A 7340-nucleotide genomic window follows, 5' to 3' on the forward strand; every position below is an offset into this window, starting at 1 on the left:
GAAGTTGTTTTGAAAAGACCAATGGGGAAAACAAGGAAAAAGAAAACAACTCAAATGTGCCTCTTCCAAAAATTATCATGTCACATTTCATTCTGAAGTTTTCAGATCTTAAAATATCATTGTACAATGATAAAATGGTTTTGGGTTTCCACACCGACATAGGATAATACGAGAGTGAAACTCCAGCCATTTTCACCATCAAATATGCTTGAAAATCTTTGCTACTTTCAATGCTTGCTTTTCTGCAGTTAATTTTTGTCTCTAATAGGTGTAAACTTATACCAAAAATAATTTGTTTCAAAGGTTCTGAGAGTGTAAAATTACTGTTTTGATGAAATTTTACTGCAGTAAAACTGTGGGGTCATGACACCAGTGGGAAGGAATGTCCTTAGCTCCCGTTTAAACAAAACGAAGATCTGTTCATTTGTCTGGCGCTGGACTGAAGCAGCTCCCCAGCAAAACCTCTGATTCTTCCTGGCTCCTTCATCCTATTAAAGCTTACTCGGTGAACCATTTAATTAGAGATAAACCTTAATCTGTCCTGTGGACTCAGGACCTGTGATACTTGGTATGTCAAGGAAACACCTGGCACTGGACCTGCCATACCTGAGAACAGTTCTTCCCCAGCAGTGTGACTAGCAGGAATCCCTAATGGCCCTGAAAAGGTGTAAAAATGAAGGGAAGAGGGTCTTGAAAAAGTCCTTAGTTCTATTTCCTCACTGATTGCAGTGATGGGAGCGATGAAGATGTTTTCAGAGGAGGACAGAGGTTCACACGTGTTTATATGTATACTTCTCCCAGTGATGCAGGTGGTTGTTATTACTGCTGCTGTCCCTCCCTGCCAGCCCCAGCACAGCAGAGCTGTGCTCGTTTTCCAAATCAGAGAAAGCAGAGTTGACTTTCTGGTACGTAGCAGTTCTTGACACTGATTTCTCTGCTGAGCGGCAAAGGAGGTCATGTTATTCGTCGCAGGTATGAAAGCACATAATTGTAGTGCTGTAGTTGTGGAGAGGGAATTTAGCCACTCTGGAGAGGGGAGCAGCCTCACGACCGTGCTTTCGGGCTGTAGCTTTCCACCTCCTGGGAGCATGGCTCAGACTGAGCTTTTTGTCACCAAAGATGCTGTGGCCACTTAAGTCTTCCTTCACAAGCTACCTCCTAATTTAAGTACCAGATTCCCACCAGAAGACACCTGAATGCTTCTGTCGGTTTGGGCTTTGCCACTTCAGCTGTTGGTTCCCACCATGAAGCCTCTGAGTAACTGGCTGTAAGAGCACGGCAAGAAATTGCTGTGCCTGCTCTCCTCCCCGAAGGGAAGGGACAGTCTGTGCCCACCTCTGCAGCCACCGAATGCACGCGTGGGGCACTGCCACGCTCTGCTTCAGGGGCACAGGCCATGAACAGCCTCAGCCTGTCAAGCCTCCCGATTAAGCAGGCACAAAAAGCAGGGTTTGTGGCAGCCAGCGCAGAGTTAACCTCGCACAGTGGTCCTCCTTTTCGCACATGTGCCGGACAGATCACATCTTGGCTCTTGCGGTTTGTTCATTCCTTCGTGGTCCGTGCGCCAGATTCAGACCTCATGTTTTACTGTCAGTTGCAAACCACTGCAAATTCATGAGTCAATCATGATTTATACTGTCATGGGATCAGAATGAGGACCTATTTATCAGTGTAATGCCCTTTTTCCCTGTGGTGTTACACAAACAACAGCAATGGTCTAGCTGGCCCAAAATGCACCTACGAATTAATTTATTCAGACCTGACATCTCTCTTTCAATGCCCCAAGCAGTGGATTTGGTAAATAGAGCAGGGAATATATGTAGATATGCATGCCACACTCATTTCCAATAACGCTGTAGCATTAGCACTCTATATCTAACTTTGGATCTCTCATTTTTAGTTGACAAAATGCTTAACTTTTTGCCTGTTAATGTACTGTATATAATTTAAGCTTTTTCATTATGTCAGTCATATAGGGGTACTTCCAACAGTGCTCCTTTGTGAGCACTCTTCATCTTTAAGAGAATTAGTACTTCTTTAGCTTTCTACAAAATGTTTGTCCTTAGAAAGCCAGTTCTCGAGCACAACAGGAGCAGTGGCAGCAGTATTCTCCAGATTTGTATACCTTCACAAGATCATTAACCGTGGAGTTGAGGTTTGTTGGCAGCATCTCTGGAAACTCAACTCTTGTGCTTTACGCCGTCCTGGGCAACCAACCTGGTTTATTAGGTTATTGTGGCTTAAAAAGGAAAGAGCACCCCACTGATGTTAAACTTCCCTGTGAGTTTTGGTAAAACTCCAGCCTTGGGCTGTGCATGTACCAGCATGGGCTGTGCATGTACCTGCAGTACTGTGCATGGTACCTGCTCTTCTGACATTCACTGGCTGAGCCAAACGCCAGGGATTGTCACTAGGTATGTCCCAGCAAAGAATCTAGATGTTACTCAGTGAATCAGTGCAACTAGTTTCTCTGGGGTGCCTTGGTCCAAGATTCCTTGTCATGTTTTTTAATGTAAATTGTTTATATGTCACTGTTTCAATTATTATTTGTAGTGCTGCAACTCCGAATTTCAGTTCCACGGGAAAGTCTGACATTTCAAAATTTCTTTTGAAATTGTTTGTCTTAGAGTGAAAGATTTGGGTTAAAGAAAAGTTTAAAACAACTTTGGAATAGTTGAAATGACTTTATCATTAGAATAACATATATATCCATTGTAAGGGCTATATGGCTATACTTTCCTGTGTGTCCCTCGAGATCACTAAGGTAGAAGCAACTCCTTTCAGCTGCAGATCCCAAGGCTGGATCCGGCCGTGCGGCTGTTACCTTATTGCATGAGCAGACTTGTGTGAAGTACTAGGTGATGCGAAGGGCCCCTTGCTAAGGGAGCAAAGGGGATGTTTACAGCTGCTTTTAAGTCTTTCTCTATATTATATTAACCAAGTGCTAATGTTGGAACAGGTTCATTACAGCCCCAGCTCCGGGGGAAGCTGCAAGGAAATCCATAACACACCTAGCTGCCTCTGCAACATTTCAGAAAGAGGAGGAATTGTCCCTGGCACATAGCAAAGCCTTGCTAAGCAATCAGCTTAAGCCTTGAAGCATGAAATTTGATTATCTTTACCATAGGTGAGTGCTTTTAACCTCCACTGAGAATGGAAGACAAATATTCCTCTTTAGGGTGCCAGATATGTATGTAAAGAAATTACTTTTTTTGAGGCTTCTTCATGGTAAAGCATCTGTCATATACCTGTTTGTCTTCGTCTGGGCTACAGTTTCCTCCTGGGACAGACTAAAATCAGTAACAAGGCTGTAGGTAGAGAACTGAATGAGATTTCTGCTTCCTCGGTGAGGGAACCTGCCATTTGCCCTCCCCTGTGCTGTGGCATTGCGGCCAGGGCTCCCACTCAAATGTGTTTTCCCCGCTGGCAAGAAAATGCTGTGCATGCAGAGGAAACAGGGAGAAGCAGCTGGGGATGATTTTTACTTGTGTGAAACTCCTTCCCTGTCCTGTAACTAGTAAAAAAGGGCATAATGGATTGAACTGTGTATTTGTATTATATTAATTGGATGGACTGGTTTCTCTCTTGTGATTGAAAAAACATGGAGTGAAGTTAAATTCTCAGCTCTGTCCAGCAGAATCTGTTTTCCTGCAGTCTTGGTTTGGCTTGGTCTACAACATATTTAATCCATACTGAGTATGTGCGGATCTGTTTTTGCATTTATACCAGCACAACCGTCATGAGGATATACTAATGACAGTGGGGAGTAGGTTGGTTTGTATTTGCACCCACTACACCTAGGCATCTATGGCAAGAGCATCATGGCATGCCAGGTGATACCCATTGCTGTGTGTACACTTTCTGGGTTTATTCACTCTGTGTCCTGCTGCTGTGGAGGTTTTGGGACGGCTTGGTGGCTGCTTTGTTCTGGGGAGTGATTTTGGTAGCAGGTGAAGTGGACACTGTATATACTGGTCCCTGCATTAGCCCCGACACAGGCACTGGGAAGTCTTGTGGACTGCTCTGATCTGTGGCATGTGGATCTGGCTCCTGCATGATTGCTGAAGTGCTGCATACTTCAATCTAGATACGAATTATTTTAAGACAGTGAGGTTTTTCTACCATTTCTTTTATACCTATGGAAAGACTTCATGCCAGTAGCTAGAAAGACTCATCTGCTCAGTCTTTCATTCTGTGTGTTTAGTATAAAAAAATAGGCAATAACAAGAAGAGAATGTGGCCATGAATATTGTAGCTATTTAGCCCTGAGCGAGGGACATGGAGTGGGGTATAGTGACTCTCACTCGGGAAACGCTTTTAAATCCTTCAGTGTGGTGGTACCTGCACCGTCTCAAAGGTGGTCCTTTTCAGATTAACAGCTGGGAATTGAGGGGGGCTGCGAGAGCTCAGGGACTCTCCAGGTTAGTCAGGGCTAGCCAAGGCTGTCCAGAGCATTAGAGGGAAACTTCAGAGGCTGGGGAACAGGAAACATATGGCGGTGAAGTCCGTGAAAGACTGGCAGAACTTGAATTACTTGTGCAGATTGCTGGGTTATCAATTAGTTGAAGCAAAGGTGAAACATTGGACTCGGTGAACATGCCAATGATATTACAGTGATGGTAAAAAATACAGACGATTTTATGTTATAGAAGGTATTGCATAAATGTCATGCAAACATTATAATGGAGTTACAGAACTACCTTTTTGTGTCGCTGGATCTTTGGTGGCCAGTTTGTTTTTTCAGTGACACTGAGCAGCAAAGGCGTTTTCCTTCTGTCCTGAAAAATGGGTCATTATATAGTGGGGAGCAGAAGTTCCCCATAGCTACTGGCAAAGAGAGTATTAAAACAGCTCTGTGGCCAGATTGCCACAGGGACGGAGCCTGAATTGGTCTGGCGTTGCTTACAGATGGCAAATTTTGCCAGGTGCAAGATGTTTTCTTGGACTTGTACGGCACTGAAACTCAGTAAACAGAAAGGGCTTGAGGAAGAATAGAAAGCAAAGCTGTCTCCTGGGTCAATATGCGTTTTAGTTTCATCATTCCTACTCCAAAGTTGTGTAATATTTAACTGAAAAAACATTTATAACTATAACAATATTTAACTAAAAGTAAACTGCAGTGTACTTCACTGAGCTGCAGTATATTTACTCTTGAGGCTAAGTTTTTCACTTTTCCTCACTCAAATTTTTCAAGTTAAACTCAAGCTGACATCAATTTGCAAAACAAGAACTTGAGTGTCTGGGAATTAAAGCCATATAACAAACACTTCCCCGGCCTCTTCAAAGCAGGATTTCCTTATTTACTTGGGAAGGAAGTTGGAAAAGATTCCTGACAATAAATAGCTAATGTAAAAAATCTTGAAGTGGAGAACATAGCATTTTTAAAAAAAAACAGTGGTTGAGAGCTGTGACAATGATGGTGATTGCTATATGCAACCCAGTATCTCATTCTGAACAACCCACAGCATTTGTTTTTTCCCCTTAATTTTTAGCTAGCACTGAGATGTGAGTTAATACAGGAGCAGTCCACCAAGCAAACCCTGGAGACTTTTTTGTATCTCAGCAAGCAAAACACTCCCAACTTGTGTATTCAACTTTGTTCAGTCATTACTCTTATTTGTGTGAACACCACAACAATATCAGCAGATTAACTACTACTCTGGTCACACAGAGTTGTTAAGTCATTTATTAACTAGAAGGTTTATTCAGGTAATGCAAATAAAGTCCAGCTGAAAACAAAATGTAAGATGTCAACACTTAGAAGGAAAGAGCTTTCACAGAGGTGCTTTGAGCCTTACCAAAGTCTCATCCTGCTTTATCCCAGGTGTCTCAGACCAGAGTGCACAGGATTCAGGAATCCCTATAATTTCAGATGGTGCTTCCAAGTGGATTTTTAGCGTTGTTGGGTCTTTCTATAGCTGGAAATACAAGCTCCTCAGATGCTGCCCTCACCTTAGTGTAGGCACAATTTCTGAATGAGGGAAAAGGAGAGATGACCGGGTCATTCAACAAGAGGGAGAGGCTACGAGAGGTAACACATAGGGTGTGTGCAAGGGTCCTGCGGTGGGCAGGGTCTGGAGACTTTGCAAATCCCCGCTGCCCCCATGTCTGCAGAGGGGCCAGGCAAGCCTTGTAGCCCCCTCAGACCCCGGCAAGCCTTGTAGCCCCCTCGGACCCTGGCAAGCCTCGTAGCCCCCTCGGACCCCCGTGCACTTGCTTGTTTTACCAAGGTTTCCTTTGCAGCCCAGGCAGCTGCAGTGCCCGGCCGGTCCTTCCCGTGCTGTGCCGGAGCTGACCAGGACAACTGTCATTGGGGCCACCATGCAAAGACAGAGCGCAGAAGAAGGTAAAAAACACTTTTTAAAAAGTTCGTGTTGATGCTGGGTGTTCTGGGAGCTGTTTCACAGCAGGGACACCAAACTGTTGCAGGGACACAGCTGAAAGCATGGCAAACTGCGTAAGGGCAGCAAAGGATGGGAGGAAACACTCGAAACAGTTTTTCTGCCAAAGAAAATGTCCGTATGATGACATCATCTTGATATAGTTGACCTTTTTTAAGGCCCAGCTCCTAGAGTTTATAAAGGTTCTTAGATGTTTATAAAAGTTCTTTTCCTTAGATAAGGAAAAGAAAAAAAATAATTTTTCAGACTTTACAGTGAAGGAGAAAAGACTGGAAATACACCAAAGGCATGTCCTGGAGGTTCGAACATAAACCCAGATATTAAAGGAATCCAGACTTGCCTGTAAAATGTTTTGCAATAGTAAAACCATTTCAAAACTTTTTACTGATGAGTGTTGAAAACTTGTGTTGGCAGAATCAGCGCATGAGATTGCCATGGAGAAGGCTGTGGAGGACGTCTGTGTCCTTATTAAAGGTACATGGACATACATACATAGATATGGAGAAACGCAGCTTGAAGTCTACGTTGCATGTCAATACTATCTGACTGGGTAAAATGTTGCACTTCTTTAGTCTCCTCTTCTGGATAATTTTGGATTGTGAGTATATACTGGGTAAGCTGGTTAAGGATTTGTGGGGTTTGGGATAAGAAAAAATTGGAAATGTTGCAACAGAATGCTTACGTGGAAAAATTAAACACAAAAGTGATTTCTTTATCACTAGGAAGAATTATCACCAAAAAGCACTGGAAAAATAACTGATGACTGCAATCAGCCAGTAAAAGGTCTTCAGCACAGTTAGATTGTAAAACTACCTCCATGACTGACTTAATTAAAACAGTTACCTACGGGCTTGCCTTGGCTTAAAATAGTATGTTCCTTTCTATGACTTTTGGAGGCAGCTGAACTTGATTTCCTTGGCTTCTGTAAGGCTACAGTCC

This window comes from Mycteria americana, chromosome 7, assembly GCF_035582795.1.
Source record: "Mycteria americana isolate JAX WOST 10 ecotype Jacksonville Zoo and Gardens chromosome 7, USCA_MyAme_1.0, whole genome shotgun sequence".
NCBI classification, from domain to species: Eukaryota; Metazoa; Chordata; class Aves; order Ciconiiformes; family Ciconiidae; genus Mycteria; species Mycteria americana.